The sequence below is a fragment of the Papio anubis genome, chromosome 20, assembly GCF_008728515.1.
Source record: "Papio anubis isolate 15944 chromosome 20, Panubis1.0, whole genome shotgun sequence".
In the NCBI taxonomy this organism is placed as follows: domain Eukaryota; kingdom Metazoa; phylum Chordata; class Mammalia; order Primates; family Cercopithecidae; genus Papio; species Papio anubis.
Genome location: NC_044995.1, coordinates 28,981,243 through 28,999,925, shown reverse-complemented (window position 1 = coordinate 28,999,925; position 18,683 = coordinate 28,981,243). Strand labels below are relative to the sequence as shown.

At 45.4% G+C, this 18,683-nt stretch overlaps 1 long non-coding RNA gene across 2 annotated transcripts in view; it reads left to right on the top strand.

The window, feature by feature from the left end:
• LOC110741842 overlaps window positions 1–17,950 on the top strand; it is a 28,287-nt gene extending 10,337 nt beyond the window's left edge. For both annotated transcript variants that reach the window (XR_004180465.1, XR_004180464.1), the window contains exon 4: window positions 17,312–17,950. This is a non-coding gene — a long non-coding RNA (uncharacterized LOC110741842). The remainder of the gene's footprint in view (window positions 1–17,311) is intronic.
• Window positions 17,951–18,683: the final 733 nt, after the last annotated feature.

Here is an 18,683-nt window from a genome sequence, read left to right as displayed (position 1 = left end):
AGTGGGTACTGTGACATGTTGCTGGGCCCATTACATAGGTGATGTGACTCTTGCATGGGCCCTCCACATAAGGGGTAGTGTGACATATTGCGGAGCCCAGTACATAGGTGATGTGGCTCTTCTCTGTGGTTTGGGCTTTGCCCAAGCAGGGATTGTGATGTGTTGCTGGACTCACCACCTATGTGTTGTGACTCTCTTCTTCTGCCTAAGCCCTGCATGCATTGTGTGTTGTGACATATGCCTGGATTCAGCACCTAGGTGATACAACTTTATGGCATGGGAACTGCCCACCGAAGTATTATATCATCTTTCCATCACTTAAATGGTGTGATTCTTTTATTTTTCCTGTTTCTGGCGTATTTTGGGTATAGTGACATATCATTGAGTTTAACACCCATGAAATGGGAGGCTTCTGCCTGAGCCCAGCACATAAGTGGCCTTGTGACATATCTTTGCATTCATTATCTAGGAGGTTTAACTCCCCTTTTTGCCTGCACCCTGACCACTGGGAAGATTGTGGCAAATCACTGGACTCAGCAATCAGGTGATGTGTTTTTCCTGCCTGGTCCTTGCCCACAGATCATTGTAACATATCACTGGGCCTAGCATCCAGGTGATGTGATTCCGCTGACTGTATTCTGCTTTCAAGAGGAGATTGTAACATATCCCTAATTGAGCACCCAGGTGGTGTGACACTTCTGCCCTGTCCCTGCCCTCAGAGTGATGATTGTGACATATCACTGCCCCAAAAGGCGGGTGAGGTGAATCTTTTGGTTAATCCCTATTCACTGGTGGATTGTGATGCATATTATCCAAACTTACAGGTGCAATATGACTTTCATACCTCTAAACAACCAATAGCAGATACATTATCTCTCATAGCCAGGGTCAGGAAAATGAGTAATGTCTTGGGTTTCTTCTTTGTATGAAGATCATAAAGAATTAACACTCTCTCACATACTGTGTAAAGGTTGTCAAGAGGTACAGAGACTGTCCTAACAGAACTCAGCACACAGGGGAGGTTGTGACACTCATATGCATAACCTGCCAACAGTAAAGACTGCCATCCTTCCACATAAACACAGCTCACTGTTGAGATTCTGAATCTCATATGCAGATGCAGTTGAAAGTTAGAAAATTAAATCTCATGTTAATTCAGCCCATAGAGAAGTTAGTGTCTCTGAAACCAAGATTCAGCATACCTGTGAGTCAGTGATTTCACTAAAATGACACCATTTGCAGGAGGGACTGAAGTTCCCATACACAAATCCAGACCATCATTGAGACTGTCACTCATGTACTTAACACCCAACATACAGAGGGTATTATGTCTCATACCTAGAACTAAGAAATGTGTGAAATTGTTAATCTCATACCTTGACCTTAATTCAGGTGTGTTTGTGACATACACCTTTTTTTAGCACCTGAGTAATTCGACTCTACTGCCTAAGCCGAATGTACAGATGGTATTGTGCCATATTTCTGGGCCCAGCATTTAGGTGATGTGAGTCTATTCTCTGGTCTTAGTACTTTCCACAGAGAACACTGAACTTATCACTGGGCCTAGTGCCCTGGTGATGTGACTTCCCTCTACTTCCTGGGCTTTTCCTAAGAAGAGATTGTAATACATTGCTGGGTCAGAACCTAGGTGATGTGACTCTCCTCTGCTGCCTGGTTCCTCTTGTACATTGTGTATTGACATGTGGCTTGTTCTAACACCTTGGTGATGTGAATCTCCCACATGGGCCCTGCCCACAGAGGTGTTATAACATATCTTTTCATTCATCACCTAGGTGATGTAATTCTTCTGCCTGGGCCCTGCCAAAAGGGAGGATTGTGGCATATCACTAGACCCAGCACCTAGGTTGTGTAATTCTTCTGCCTGAGCCCTGCCAAAAGGGAGGATTGGGACATACCACTAGACCCAGCACCTAGGTGATGTGATTCTTCTGTTTTTTTCTGGGCCTCAATATTTTGGATAATGTAAAATATTACTAGGCCCACTACCTATGGGATTGCATGCTCCTGCTTGGGCTCTGCCCACGGGGACCTTGTGACATATATCTGCATCCAGACCTAAAAGGTGACACTTCTTGCATGCACCCTGCCCTGCACAGGAAAGATTGTGACATATCCCTGGAACCAGACACCAGGTGATGTGGGTGTTCTGCCTCTGTCTTGCCCCCAGGGAGCATTGTGACATAGTGCTGAGCTCAGCACCCAGGTGATGTGACTGTGTTGCCTGTGCTGTGCTTTCAGGAGAGAATTGTAACATATCCCTGACTGAGCAGCCAGGTGATGTGACACTCCTGCTTGGTTCCTTCCCTCAGGGAAGATTGTGAGATATCCTTGGCTGAAATCCCAGGTGATGTAACTCTTGCTAACTCCCTACCTACAGGTTAAATGGTTACATATACTATAGTCGGCTTATAAGTGCAATGATGACTCTCATACCTCAAGTCAGCTATTAGAAGAAATAGTGTCTCTCATAGCTTGCCTTAGATGAGTCACATCCTTAGTCTTCTCTTTTTATGAAGGTCATAAAGAATTGCACACTCTAACATATATAATGCCCTCAAGTGTTACAAAGAGTGTTATCCCAGGTCACAGCATAAAGGTGAGATTGTTTCTTATATTCACACCTCACCAACTATTAGGATTATCACCCTCACACAGGGAAAGAGCCCATGGCTGAAGTCTTGAATCTCAAATGCAAACAGACTGTCAAATGCAAACACTGTGCACAGTTGGAATTGTGACTGTCATATATGAGCCTCCAGTCACAGTTGAGATGGTGACACATTTCTAAACTCAGAACATAGCAGTGAGGACTCTATTCTCTAAACCCAACAAACTAGAGAGAGGTTGACTCTAATACCTAGACTTAGGGCCACAAGTATGGTCATGGGTGCTTACAAACATGATTTAAGAGTAAACTGTGCCTCTCATTTATACTGGATAAAAACCTTGAGTAGTATAGACAGTGTACTAACCAGGTGCTGTGGCTCATGCCTGTAATCCCAGCACTTTGGGAGGCTGAGGTGGGTGAAATAAGGTCAGGAGTTTGAGACCAGCCTGACCAACATGGCGAAACCCCGTCTCTACTAAAAAATACGAAAAATTAGTTGGGCATGGTGGCGGGCCCTGTAATCCCAGCTACTTGGGAGCCTGAGGCAGGAGAATTGCTTGAACCCCGGGAGGTGGAGGTTGCATTGAGTCGAGATCATGCCACTGTTCTCCTGCCTGAGTGATAGTGCAAGACTCTGTCTTACAAAAAAGGAAAAAAAAAAAAAAGGAGTGTACTAACAACATCCAGCACACGGGGGTGATTTTCTTTTTTTCTTTTTCTTTTTTTGAGATGAAGTCTCACTCTGTCACCCCAGCTGGAGTGCAGTGGTGTGATCTCAGCTTAGTGCAAACTCCGCCTCCGGGTTCAAGTGATTCTCCTGCCTCAGCCTCCTGAGTAGCTGGGATTACAGGCACATGCCACCATGCCCAGCTAATTTTTGTATTTTTAGTAGAAAGGGGGTTTCACCATGCTGGCCAGGATGATCTCAATCTCCTGACCTCATGATCCACCTGCATTGGCCTCCCAAAGTGCTGGGATTGTAGGCATGAGCCTCTGCAGCCGGCCTGGAGATTTTTACTGTCATATGAACACCTATCGAACAGTATACATCATCATCATACTCTCACATAAACAGCCCACTTTTGAAGTTCTGGATAGCACATAGAGAAAGTCAAAGGTGGAAAAATTGACTCTCGTATATGGATCCAGTCCACAGTGAGTTGGTGACCCTAAGAGCAAGATTCAGCACACCTATGAGGCTGTGACTTCACTAATTAGACAAAGTCCACAGGAGGAGTATAGGCTGTCAGGTACAAATTTAGTTCACTGATGACATTGTAACTGCTGTTCTTAGACACAACATATAGGAAGGGTTAACCTCCTTTACCTAAAACCGGAACATGTGTGGGATTGTTAATTTCATCTCTGCACCTTCCCACAGGTTTAATTGTAACATTTTTCTCTGCCCGACACCTGAGTGATCTGACTCTCTTGTCTAAGACCAGCCCACAGATGGAATAGTGACATATTGCTGAACCCAGAACTGAGGGGATGTGATTCTATTTTTCTGCATTGGTGCTGCTCACAGGGGACATTGTGACATATCACTGGACCTTACACTTAACTGATGCGAGTCTCCTCCCCTGCCTTGGCACTGCCCACAGAAAGCATTGGGACATGTCTCTGGGCCCTATACCCAGGTTATGTGACTCTCCTGCCTGTCTCCCGACCACATAAGCAATTGTGACGTATTGCTAGGTTTGACACCCTGGTAATGCAACTCTACTGCCAACAAGGAGCATTACGACATATATTTCCATTCATTACCCAGGTGATGTGACTGTCTTCTCCTGCCTGGTCCCTGCTCACAGAGGGAGTTGTAACATATCCCTTGGCTCCGTACCAAACAAGTGTGATTGTTCTTTCATCGTAAGTTCTGCTGGCAAGGGAGATTGAGACATATTGTGGAGCTCTACGCCAGTGTGACATTACTGTTTTGCCTTGGCCTGGACCTCAAAAGGCATTGTGACATATTGCTGGGCCCAGCAACAAGGTGACATGAGTCTCCTGTATGGACCCTGACAACAGAGCATTATCACATATCTTTAAGAGCATCAACTATTTGATATGACTCTCCTTTTCTACCAAGGCTTCCCCACAATGAGAGATTGTGACGTATCTTCTTGCCCAGAAATCAGGTGATGTGTTTCTCCTGTCTGAGCTTTGCTTGCAGGGAGCATTGTGACATATCACTGGTCTCAGCACCCAGGTGATGTGACTCTACTGTCTGTGCCCTGATTTCAGGAGGAAATTTAACATATCACTGACTGAGCACAGCCAGGTTTTAACTCTTCTGCCTGGTACCTGCTCTCAGAGAAGATTGTGACATATCCCTGGCCTGTTACCCAGATGATGTAACTCTCCTGCTCTCTCCCCTGTTCACAGGGGAGATTGTGACATATATCTTTGTTCAGATCATAGGTATGATGTTGACTCTCATATCGAAATCAGCCAATAGGAGACATACCGTCTCTCATATGTGGGCTTAAGTACATGGGTAAGATTCTCACTGTCCCCTTTGTAGGAAGGTCAGAGAAAATTACACTCTCTCACATATTGTATAAAACCCTCAAGTGGTACACAGAGTATCGTAACGGCTCTAGAAAACAGATGAGATTGTGTTTTATGTATGCACACTTTGCCAATTGTTAAGATTGTCACCCTCATCCATGGATAGAGCCTTCTGGTGAGGTCTTAAATCTTACATGTGGATGCAGTGCAGAGTTGAAATTGTGACTGTCATATGTGAACATCAGGCAACAGCTGAGGTGGTGACTCATTAGTAAGCCTAGCTTATAGGCAGGTGACAACTCTCATATCTGGGCATAGAGCCACAGGTACGATCATGGGTCCATACCAGCACAAATGTCTCCCCGTCACAAAAGATTGCGACTCTCATGGGAACCTTATAAATTCCTCGGTTGGTACAGAGAGTGTTCTAACTAGGCTCATTGTACAGTTGAGGTTTTCACACTCATGCACACCCAGCCGACGGTAAAGATTATCCTCTTTTCACATGAACACAGTCCACTGGAGGTTCTGAATCTCATATCCAGAGACAGTTGCAAGTTGGAAAATTTACTGTTATAAGTGAATCTAGTCCACAGTTAAGCTGGTGACTTTCAGACCAAGATTGAACACACTGTTAATCTGTGATTCCACTAAGGTGACACAGCCAGTAAGAGGGATTGAGTCTCTCATTCAGTGATTCAGCTCATTCTAAAAATTGTGACTTGTGTACTTAGATTTAACATGCAGGAGGTGTTGACTGTCATACCAAGAACTGTGGTATATACAGGATTGTTAGTCTCATCCTTGGTCTTTCCTTCAGGTGCGATTTTGACACACTTCTGCCCAGCAGCTGAGTAATGTGATTCTTCAGAATTGGCCCAGCCTACAAATAGGATTGTGCCACCCTGCTGGACCCAGCACCTAGGTGATGTAACTGTTCTCCTGCCTTGGTGCTATTCGAAAAAGACATTGTAGCATATCTCAGAGCCTTGCACCCAGGTATTGTGAGTCTCCTCTCCTGCCTTGCTGCTGCACACAGAAGCGGGATGTGTACAGGATTGTTAATCTCATCTTGGACCTTCCTGCCCGTGTGACTGTGACACATGCCTCTGTGTAGAACCTGAGTGAGTTTACTCTCCTGCCTGGATTTAACCCACAGATGGAATCGTGACATATCACTGGACCAGACACTAGGTGTTTTGACTCTATTTTCTTACCTCTGTGCTTTCCACATTAGGCATTGGGACATATCACTGGGCCTTGCATCCAGGTGATGCAGGTGATGGGAGTTTTCTCTTTCTTTTTCTTTTCTTTTTTTTTTTTTTTTGAGACAGAGTTTCGCTCTTGTTGCCCAGGCTGTACTGTAATGGTGCAATCTCGGCTCACAGCAACCTCTGCCTTCTGGGTTTAAGCAATTCTCCTGTCTCAGCCTTCCAAGTAGCTTAGATTACAGGTATGCGCCACCATGCCCGGCTAATTTTTGTATTTTTAGTAGAGACAGGGTTTCTCCATGTTGGTCCGGCTGGTCTTGAACTCCTGACCTCAGGTGATCCACCTGCCTTGGCCTCCCAAAGTGCTGGGATTACAGTCGTGAGCCACCGTGCCTGGCCAGTGATGGGAGTTTTCTCTCCTGCTTTGGTGCTGACCACAGTGAGCATTGTAAAATATTGCTGCCATCACCCCTAGATTATGTTACTCTCCTGCCTCTGCTTTGCCCACATGGGTCATTGTGACATATTACTGGGTCTAAAACCCAGAAAATGTAACTCCCTTATTTAGGTTCTGCCTGCAGGAGCCATTGTCACACATCTCTGTGCTCATCACCTGGGTGATGTGACTGCCTTTTACTGCCTAGTTCCTTCTCACAAAGTATCTTGTGACATATGGCTAGGCCCAGTACCTGGCTGGTGTGACTCTTCTTTTCTTTCTAGGTTCCACCTGCAGCAAAAGTTGTAACATACCACTGGGCCCAACAGCATAATGACGTTGCTCTTTTGCCTTGGGCCTGCCCTCAGAAGGCACTATCAAATTTTCATGGCCCCAACACTGAGATGATGTGTGTCTCCAGCCTGGATCCTGCCCACAGAGGGCATTGTGACATATCTCTTGGCCCATCAGATGTTTAATGTTATCACCTCCCCTTTCCTACCCTGTGTTTGCCTATAAGAGACATTGTCACATGTTTCTTGGCCCAGCACCTAGGTGATGTCTTCCTGGGACCTGTCCATATGGGGATTGTGATATATTGTGTGGCCCAGAACTTACTTGATGTGACTCTCCTCTCATGCCTAGGCCCTGTTCACAGGTGTGATTGTGACACACAGCTTGGCCTAGCCCCTAGATTATGTTACTCTCCTCTTATTCTTCAGTCATTTTCACAGGGGGCATTGTGACATGTTGATAGACTGAGAACTTAGGTGATGTGACTCTCCTCTAGTGCTTGCAATAGTTCCAAAAAGAGAGTTTGATATATTGCTTAGCCAGGATCCTAGGTGATCCTTTTCTCCTGCCTAAACTCTGCATACGTTATGTATTTTGACACATCACTGGGGCCAAAACCTAGGTGATGTAACTTTCCTGCGTGGGCTTTGCCTACAGGGGTATGATGATGTATCCTTTCATTCATCACCCAAGTGATGTGATTCTCCACTTATGCCTGGGTCTTTATGAAAGAGGAATTGTGACACATCCATGGCCCTAGCACTTAGGTAATTTAACTTGCCTTTATTGCCAGAGCATGGCATATTATGAGTATTGTGACATCTCTGGGCCTGACTAGGGGATGAGAGGTTCCTTCCTGGGCCCTGCCTATAGGAGGCTTTGTGGCATGTCTCTGGCCTCATTATCTAGAAAGATGTGACTCTTCTCTTCTACCTGTGTTCTTCCCTCAGAGAAAATTGTGACATCACCGGACCCAGCAATTAGATGTTTCCTCCTGCCTGAGCCTTGCCCACAGGAACATTGTGACGTATCTTTGGGCTCAACACCCAGGTGGTGGAATTCTGCCACCTGTGCCCTGTCTACTTAGGCTATTGTGAAACTGGTTTCAATACCCAGGTGATGTAACTTTCCTGCCAGGCCACTGCCTTCCGGGGATATTGTTACATACCTTTGTGTCAGTCACCAAGGTGATGTGAATCTTTTCACCTGCCTGGTCCTTGTTCACTGGGGGATAATGCTATCTATTGTTGGTTTCAGCAGCGAGCTGATGTGACTTGCCTCTTCTTCGTAGATTCTGGCCACACAAAAAACTGACACATCACTAGGCCCATCAGCAAAATTATTTTGCCTGGCCCTGCCCTTAAAAGACTTTGTGACACACTGCAGTGCCCAGCACCAATGTAATTTGTCTCCTGCCTAAACCCTGCCTACTGGGGGCATTGTGACATATCTCTTGGCCCATCAACTATTTGATGTGACTCTACCTTCTTACCTGGGCTTTGCTAATAGTAGAGATTGTGACCTATCTCTGGGCCCAGAACCTAGATGTTATGACTCTCCTGCCTGGTCCGTGCCCACAAAAAAAGAGAGTGACTTATACTAGGATCAACCCACGAATGATTCCATTCTTCTGCATGATCCCAGCCTGCATAGCTTATTGTGACATCTCTAGGTTCATCATCTAGATGATGTGACTCTCCTTTTCTTCCTGGGAACTGTCCATAATGAGGATTGTGACACATCACTTGGCCCAACACCTATGTGATAGGACTCCCTTCTTTTGCCTGGGCCTATCAGTTTGGGTGATTGTGTCACATAGCTTTACTTGGCACCTAGATTATGTGACTGTCCTGTTTCTCCTGAGTCCTACCCACAGAGGTCATTGCAACATATCCCTGAGCCCCTCATTTAGGTAATTTGACTCCTGTCTGGGCCCTCCCCTCAGTGATTTTTGTGACATAGTTTTTGACTCAGCACCTAGGTAATGTGACTCTTCTCTACTGCTTGGACTCTGTCACAGAAGGTATTGTGATGTATCACTGGGCCTGACACCTAGGTGAAGATACTGTCTTCTCCTACCTAGGCCCTGCATAAATTGTACATTTTGACATGTCACTGGGTTCAACACATGGGTGATTCAACTCTCTCACATGTACCATGAGCATGGGGTTATTGGGACATTTTTTTGTTGTTGTTCATCACCTAAGTGATGTGACTCCTCTCTGATCCTGTCAAAAGGAAAGATTGTGACATATCACTCAAACCAGAACTTTGTTGATGTGACTCTTCTAACAACCACATATTTTGATTATTGTGACATTTCACTGAGCCAAACACCTAAAAAATGGGAGGCTCCCACCTCAGCCCTGTCCCCAGGGGTTCTTGTGACATATATCTGCATCCCTTACATAAAAGATGTGATGCCTTTTCTGCCTGCGCTCTGCCCGCAGGAAAGATTGTGACACACTGCAGGGCCCAGCCAGCAGGTAATGTGTCTGTCCTGCATGTGCATAACTTTCAGGAGAAAATTGTAACATGCCACTGGTTGAAAACCCAGGTGATGTGACTGTCCTGCCTTTTCACAGCCCTCAGGGAAAAAAATTAAATATCATTTGCCCAGCATCCAGGTGATGTCACTCTCCTGAGTGGTTTGTGCCAACAAGTTGGTTGGTGACATATATCTTGGCCCAGCTCACAGGTTTGATGATGACTCTAATACCTCGTACCAGCTAGTAGAAGAGATACTATCTCTCACAGCTAGGCTTAGAAAAAGGAGTAAAATTCCTGGCTGGGTGTGGTGGCTTACGCCTGTAATCCCAGCACGTTGGGAGGCCAAGGTGGGCGGATCACCTGAGGTTGGGAGTTCAAGACCAGCCTGATCAATATGGAAAAACCCTGTCTCTACTAAAAATACAAAAAATTAACCAGGCATGGTGGCACGTGCCTGTAATCCCAGCTACTTAGGAGGCTGAGGCGGGAGAATCGCTTGGACCCAGGAGGCGGAGGTTGTGGTGAGCTGAGATCACGCCATTGCACTCCAGCCTGGGCAACAAAAGCGAAACTCCATCTTGCAAAAAAAGAAAAAGAAAAAGGCGTAAAATCCCGGTCTGCTCTCTGTATGAAGGTTATAGAGAATTACCACTCTCTTGTATGTTGTATAAAGCACTCGGATGGTACAGAGCATGTCATCATAGGACCCAGCAAACAGGTTAGATCATGTTTCATGTAAGCACTCCCTGCCAAGTTTTAGGATTGTCATCTTCACACATGGAAAAGCCCACTGATGAGGTCATAATTGTGAATGGATGCAGTCCACAGATGAAATTGTGACTATCATATGTGAACACGTGGCCACACTTGAGATGGTGACTCATTTCTAAACCCAGCTTATAGGTGGGTGAGGACTCTCCTCTCTGGACCCAGCCAATTGGAGAGATGTTGACTCTCATACCTAGACTTAGGGTCACATTAGATCATGGGTCCAAAGCAGCGCAAAGTTCTCAGAGCAGGTTGCAACTCTCATGTACACCATATACAGTCCACAAGAGAGTGCCCTGACAGGGACAAACACTCAGGTGAAATTGTGAAATTTATATTCACACCCAGTCAGTACCAAAGACTCATCCACTTACACTCTTCTTTTGAGGTTCTGAATTGCACTTTTGGAGGCAGTTCAATGTTGGAAAATTGACTCTCATTTGTATATTTTGTCCACAGTTGGGTTAGTGATTTATTAACCAAAATTCAGCACAGATTTGTGACTGCAAGTTCACTAAGGAGCATAATTTATTCATTTATTTTGAGATGGACTTTTGCTCTTGTTACCCAGACTGGAGAGCAGTGGTGCGATCTTGGCTCACTGCAAACTCTGCTTCCTGGGTTCAAGTGATTCTCCTGCCTCAGCCTTCTGAGTAGCTGGGATTATGCGTGCCCACCACTGTGCCAGTTAATTTTTTGTATTTTTAGTAGAGCTGGGGTTTCACCATGTTGGTCAGGCTGGTCTTGAACTCCTGACCTCAAGTGATCCGCTTACCTTGGCCTCCCAAAGTGCTGGGATTACAGGTGTGAGCCACCATGCCCAGACTAAGGCACATCATTTGCAAAAGAAATTGAGGCTCTTATGCACAGATCCAGTCCACCATTGAGATTGTGACCCTTGTACTTAGATCCAACATGCAGGAGGTATTGACTCTGATCCTTTGACTCAGGACATGAGTGTAATTCTTAATATCATCACAAGACCTTTCTACAAGTGTCATGTGACATACATCTTAGCCCAGCATCTGAGTTATTTGTCTTTTTATCCTGGTCCCAGCTCACAGTGCCATATCACCGGGCCCAGACCCTTGGTACTATGATTCTATTCTGCCTTGATACAGCCCACAGTGGTCATTGTGACATATTGCTGGGTGTTGCACCCAGGTGATGTGAGTCGACGCTTCTGCCTTGGTGCTGCCCACAGATGTATTGTGACATATTGCTGGGCCTATGTTATGTTAATCTTTTGCTTGTACGCTAAACACATAGGCCATTGTAACATTGCTGAGTCCAACACCTAGGTGATGTAACGCTTCATCCTGGACCTGCGTACAGAGGGGATTGTAATATATGTCTTCACCAATCACCCTGGAAATGTGACTGACTTTTCCTGGCTCTTCCCTAATCACAGGGGATATTGGGACATATTGTTGGGCCCAGCTCCTAGCTGATGTGATACTTTTTTTTAGGTTCTGTTCACAAAAGAGATTAAGACATATGACTGTGCCTAACACTAAGGTGTTGTTACTATTTTTTGCTTTGGCTCTGCCCTTAGAAGGCATTGAGACATATGGCTGGGCTCAGCACTAAGAAGATGTGAGTCCTCTCCCTGAATCCTGACCACAGGGAGCATTATGACGTATTTCTTGACCCATTACAATCTCTCCTATGGGCCAAGCTCAGGTAAATGCCCTTTTTACCTATGTGATGTGACCTTCCTCTTCTGCCTGGGCCATGCCCACAGAATAGAGAGTGACTTATTGCTGGGGCAAGCAAAACAGTGATGTAATTATTCTGCCTGGTCCCTGCACACAGGAGTCACTGTAATATATGTTTGGGCCTCCTGCCTGGATGATGTGACTCTTCTTCTGGGGTTTGTCCACAGTGGGAATTGTGATATGCCATGTGATGTAGCTCCTATGTGATGTGACTCTTCCTCATTCTTGGCTTCTTTTCACTGGGGTGACTGGAACATAAAGCTGAGCCCAGCATCTAGGCTGTGTCTCTCCTCTTCTTTATAAGCCCTACTCACAAAAGACATTGTGATGTATCTCTAGGCTTTTCACCTCGGTAATGTGACTTTTTTACCTATGTCCTCCCCTCAGGGGTATTGTGAGATACTGCTAGACCAAGAACCTAGGTGGTAGTAGTCTCTGCTACTGCTTGGGGTGTGATTAAGAAGAAATTGTGATGTGCATTTAGGTGCATCCAGCACCTAAGTGATGTTACTCTCCTTTTGTGCCTGAGACCTGCATGCATCTTTTTTTGTGTGTTTTTTTGGTTTGTTTGTTTGTTTTTGGGATGGAGTTTCACTCTTGTTGCCCAGGCTGGAGTGCAATGGCACAATCTCAGCTCACCGCATCCTTCATCTCCCAGGTTCAAGCAATTCTGCCTCAGCCTCCCGAGTATCTGGGATTACAGACATGTGCCACCAAGCCCAGCTAATTTTTGTATTTGTAGTAGAGATGAGGTTTCTCCATGTTGGTCAGGCTGGTCTCGGACTCCCAACCTCAGGTGATCCACCCACCTCAGCCTCCTAAAGTGCTGGGATTACTGGTGTGAGCCACTGTACCTGGCCAGCATCACGTATTTCAACATGTCTCTGGGTCCATCAACATGGTGATGTGACTTTCCTGCATGGGCTCTCACACAGAACTATTCTAACACATCTTTTCATTCATTATCTTGGCGATTTGACTTTTCTGTTCCACTTGAGTACTGCCAAAAGAAAAGTTTGTCACAGATCGCTGGACTTAGCACCTAGGTGATGTGACTTTTTACTTGCCTGAGACCTGCGTATTTTGGTTATTGTGACATATTACTGAAACAAACACCTAGGAGTTGGAAGGCTTCTGCCTGAGCCCCTCCCACAGAGGACCTTGGAATATATTTTTTTTATCCATCACCTGGGAGATGAAACCCTCTACTTCTACCTGCATTCTTCCCTTAGAGAAGATAGTGATATATTGCTGGGCCCAGCAACCAGGTGTTTTGTCTATCCTTTCTAGGCTTTGCCCACAGTGAGCCTTGTGACACATTTAGCTGAGCCCAGCACCCAGGTGATCGTACTCTTCTTCCTGTGCCCTGCTTTCAGGAGAGGATTGTAACATCTCTGGTTGAGGACCCTGTGATGTGACTCTCCTGGCTGGTGCATGCTGTCAGGGAAGATTGTGACATAACCCTGGCTCAGCACACAGTTGATGTGACTCTTGTGCTTGTTCTCCACCCACAGGTGGAATTGTGACATAACCTGGCCAAGCACACAGATGTAACGATGATTTTCATAGCTCGAGGAAGCCAGTAGGAGAGATAATGTTGCTTATAGTTACGGTTAGGAAAACAAAGAAGATCCTAGCTCTTTTTTCTATACAAAAGTCATAGAGAATTAAAACTCCCTCACATATGTAAAGCCCTAGTGTGTTGGAGAATGTCATAACAGGGTCCACCATGCAGATGAGATAGTGTTTGTCCTATGAATACACCACCAAAGTTTAGAAGAATTGTCATCCTCACACATGGACAGAACCCTCTGGTGAGATCCTGAATCTCACATCAACGCACTCCACAGTTGCAACTTTGACTGTCATATGTGAACATATGGCCACAGCTAAGATAGTGACTTTTTCTTTTTCTTTTTCTTTTTCTTTTTTTTTTTGAGACAGAGTCTCACTCCTGTTGCCTAAGCATGGAGTGCAATGGCACCATATCAGCTCACCACAACCTTCGCCTCCTGGGTTCAAGTGATTCTTTTGCTTCAGCCTCCCAAGTAGCTAGGATTACAGGCATATGCCACCACACCTGGCTAAGTTTGTATTCTTCGTAGAGATGAGGTTTCTTCATGTTGGTTAGGCTGGTCTTGAACTCCCAACCTCAGGTGATCCACCCACCTTGGCCTTCCAAAGTGTTGGGATCACTGGTATGAGCCACTGCACCAGGTGACTCTCTTTATTATTACTATTATTATTTTTATTGAGACGGAGTTTTGCTCTTGTTGCCCAGGCTGGAGTGCAATGGCGTGATCTCGGCTCACTGCAACCTCTGCCTTTTGGGTTCAAGCAATTCTCCTGCCTTAGCCTCCTGAGTAACTGGGATTACAGGCACCTGCCACCATGCCTAGCTAATTTTTTGTATTTTTAGTAGAGATAGGGGTTTCACCGTGTTGTTCAGGCTGGTCACAAACGGATGATCTCAGGTGATCCACCCGCCTTGGCCTCCCAAAGTGTTGGGATTACTGGCGTTAGCCACTGCACCCAGCTGATGATGACTCATTTCTAAACCCAGCTCACAGGAAGGTGAGAATTCTCTTATCTGGACTCAGCCAATTAGAGAGATGTTGACTCTGGGCTTACAACCACAGAAAAGATTCTGGATTTCCTTCTTGTACGAAGGTTACAGAGGATCACCACTCTTGCCTATTGTATAAAGCCCTCAGGTGACATGGAGAGTGTCATAAGAGTGCACAGCACACAGGTGAGATAGTGTTCTTGAATGCACATCCAGGCAACAATAAAGATTGTCATTCTCCCACATAAACATATCCCACTGTTGAGGTTCTGAATCTCACACGTGGAGGCTGTTGAAAGTTGGAGAATTGACTCTCATATGTGGATCTGGTTCACAGGTGGGCTGGTGACTCTCAGACCAAACTTCAGCATACACATGAGGCAGTGACTGCACTGAAAGGATAAGTCTGCAGAAGAAATTGTGGCTTGCAAAAAGTCTGTCAGCTCTTGAGATTTTTACTCATATACTCAGACCCAACATACAGGAGGTGTTGATGCTCATATCTAGAATGTGGACATGTATGAAATTTCTAATCTCATTCCTGGAATTTCCTTCAGGTGTGAGTATGTCTGCTAAGCATTGTAGTGATTTGACTCTCCTGCCTTGGCCCAGCCCAGAGATGAGATTGTGACATATCTCTTGATTCTGCACCTCAAAGATGTGACCCTCTTCTAGCCTTGGTGCTGCCCACAGGTGGCATTGTGACATATGGCTGGACCTTCCACCCAGGTGATGTCTTTTTTTCTTGGTGCTGCCCACAGAGTGCATTGTGACATATTGCTAAGGTCTACACTCAGGTTATGTGACGCCTTTTTTTTTTTTTTTTCCCTAAGCCCTATATTTGCATGTTAGGGCATATTACTAGGACCAAAATCTATAAAATGGGAGGCTTCTGTCTGGGCCCTGTCTTCAGAGGGCCTTGTGACGTATCTCTGCATCAATCACCTAGGAGTTACTCCATTTTTGCCTGCATTCTGCCCACAGGAAAACTTGTGAATTATCACTAGGCCCGGGTACGGGGTGATGTGTCTCTCCTGCATAGGCCTTGACCATAGAAAGCATTGTTACCTATTGCTGGACTCAGCACCCAGGAGATGTGACTCTGCTGCTTGTATCCTGCTTTCAGGAGAAGGTTGTAATGTATTCCTGGCTAGTATTAAAGTGATGTGACAGTCCTGTCTGGTTCCTGCCCTCAGTAAAGATTGTGATGTATTCCTGGCCAAAAACTCAGGTGATGTGACTCTTCTCTCTGCCTATTCATAGGTAGGATTGTAAATTATATTTTGGCCTAGCTCACAGGTGCAATTGTGAGTCTCATACCTCAAACTATCCAATAGGAGAGATGCTGTCTTTTATAGCTAGGCCTTGGGTAATGATTAAGATCCTGGGTCTCCTTTTTTGTACAAAGTCATAGGAAATTACCACTTTCTTGCATACTACATAAATCCCTTGCTGGGCATGGTGGCTCATGCCTCCCATAGTGGCTCAGCACTTTGGGAGGCTGAGGCGTGTGGATCACCTGAGGTCAGGAGTTCAACACCACTCTGACCAACATGGTGAAACCCTATCTTTACTAAATACAAAAAATTAGGCAGGCGTGGTGGCACATGCCTGTAATCCCAGCTACTTGGGAGGCTGAGGCTGAAGAATCGCTTGAATCTGGGAGGCGGAGGCTGCATCGAGCCAAGATTGTGCCATTGCGCTCCAACCTGGGCAACAAGAGCAAAGCTTGGACTCAAAAAAAAAAAATTAGAGTTAAAAAATAAATCTCTTGTGGTACAGAGAGTATCATTTCAGCATTCAGCACACAGATGAGATTGTGGTTCTCATGTGCACACCCCACCAATTGTTAGGCTTGTCAGTCTCACACATGGATAGAGCCCACTGGTAAGGCCCTGAATTTCACACACACACAGTCAGCAGTTGAAATTGTGACTATCATATGTGAACATCCAGCCAGAGTTGGAATGATGACTTATTGCTAAACCCAGTTCATTGGCAGATGAGAATTCTGTCTGACGCCATGAAAATTCTACCTGGGCTTAGTGCCAGTGTAAACAGAGTTTACAGGAGGAATGAAGGGTCTCAGGCTTCCATCCAGTTCATTGGTGAGATTGTCACTACCATACTTAGACCCAACATAGGAAATGTGGTGACTCTCATACCTAGAACTGGGACCTGTGTGGGATTGTTAATTCATTACTGGACCTTCCTGTGGGTGTGATTGTTACATATGCCTATGTTCAGCACCTGTGTGATTTGATTTTGCTGCCTGGTCTCAGTCCAAAGGTAAGATTGTGATTTATCACTGAATCCAGCAACTCGGTGATTTGGCTCTCCTCTTTTTTTCTGGGAGGGGGGAGGGAATCCCACAAATTTTGGGTATTGTCAATTATTGCTGAATCCTGCACCCATGTTATGTGACTCTCCCAAGTGTGCCTTACATGTTGTGCCATATTGTGGCTCAATATATCACATTAGACATTGTTAAATATTGTTGGGTTCAACACCTGGGTGATGGATGTAACTTTTTTTCTGGGCCTTCCTACAGGGGACCTTGTGACATAACTCAATGCCCATCACCATGGTAATGTTACTCTCTTCTCCTGCCTGATCTCTGCTCACAGAGAAATGGTGACACATCACTGGCCTCACATCTAGGTGATGCGACTTTCCTCTTTTTTTCAGGCTCCACATATTTGGGTATTGTGATGCATTGCTGAACTCAACACCTAAGGGATAGAAGTCTCCTACCTAGGCCCTTCCTACAGGGGCATTGTGACATGTCTCTGCATTCCTCATCCAGAAGATGTGACTCTTCTCTTCTGCCTACACCTGCCTATACAGAAAGTTGTGGCATATTGCTGTGGTCAGCAACCAGATGATGTGTTTCTTCTGCCTGGGTCTTTATTACAGGAAAGATGGTTGACACATTACTGGGCCCAGCATCCAGAGGATGTGACTCTCTTCTTCTGTTGGTCCCTGCTTACAGGGAAATTGTAGCATATTGCTACACCCAGCTCCTAGCTTATGTGACTCTTCTTTTAGGTTTTTGCCTTCAGGGGATATTGTGACATATTGCTGGACCCTGCACTGACAATTTGTGACTCTTCTGCCTGTGATTTGCCCACTTGGGCCATTGTGACATTGCTGGGTTTAACACTCAGGTGATGTAACTTTTATGCCTGGGCTTTGCCTACAGGAGGCATTTTGAAATGTCTTTGTGGCTAGGCACGGTGGCTCATGTCTGTAATCCCAGCACTTTGGGAGGCCAAGGTGGGCAGATCACAAAGTCAGGAGTTTGAGACCAGCCTAGTCAATATGGTAAAAACCTGTCTCTACTAAAAACAAACAAACAAACAAAAAAACAAAAATCAGCCACGTGTGGTAATGGGTGCCTGTAGTCCCAGCTACTCAGGAGGCTGAGGCAGGAGAACCGCTTGAGCCCAGGAGCCGAGATCATGCCAGTGCACTCCATCCTGGGCAACAGAGTGAGACTCCATTTCCAAAAAAAAAAAAAAAAAAAAAAAAGTCTTTGCACCAATCCTACAGGTGATGTGACTCTCTTGTGTTACCTGGTCTCTGCTCCCAGGAAGTATTGTGACCTTTCACAGCATATAGCTAATTTTTTTCTTTTATTTCTTAGTTTTTTCTTGCAGGAAAGATTGTGAAATATTACTGAACTAAGCACCAAAGGGATATTTTTTTTTCTTGGACTTGCCCATGTAAGACATTGTGACATATTGCTGGGCCCTACACCTAGATGATGTGAGTTTTCTGCCTGTCAGCTATTTTATGTGACTCTCCTCTCTCATCTTCACTTTGTCCGTGGTTAGATTATAATATACCTTTGGGCCTGGGTCATACTAACAGAAGCGAGAGTGACTTATTGCTGGGCCCAGCACACAGGCGATGTGATTCTTCTGCTTGGTTCCTGCCCAAATCATCATTGTGACATATCTCCGGGTCAATCGCCTAAATGATAGGACTCTTTTTATCTTTCTGGACCTGTCCACAGTAGGAAACGTTATATATCGTTGGGCCCAGCACCTATCTGATG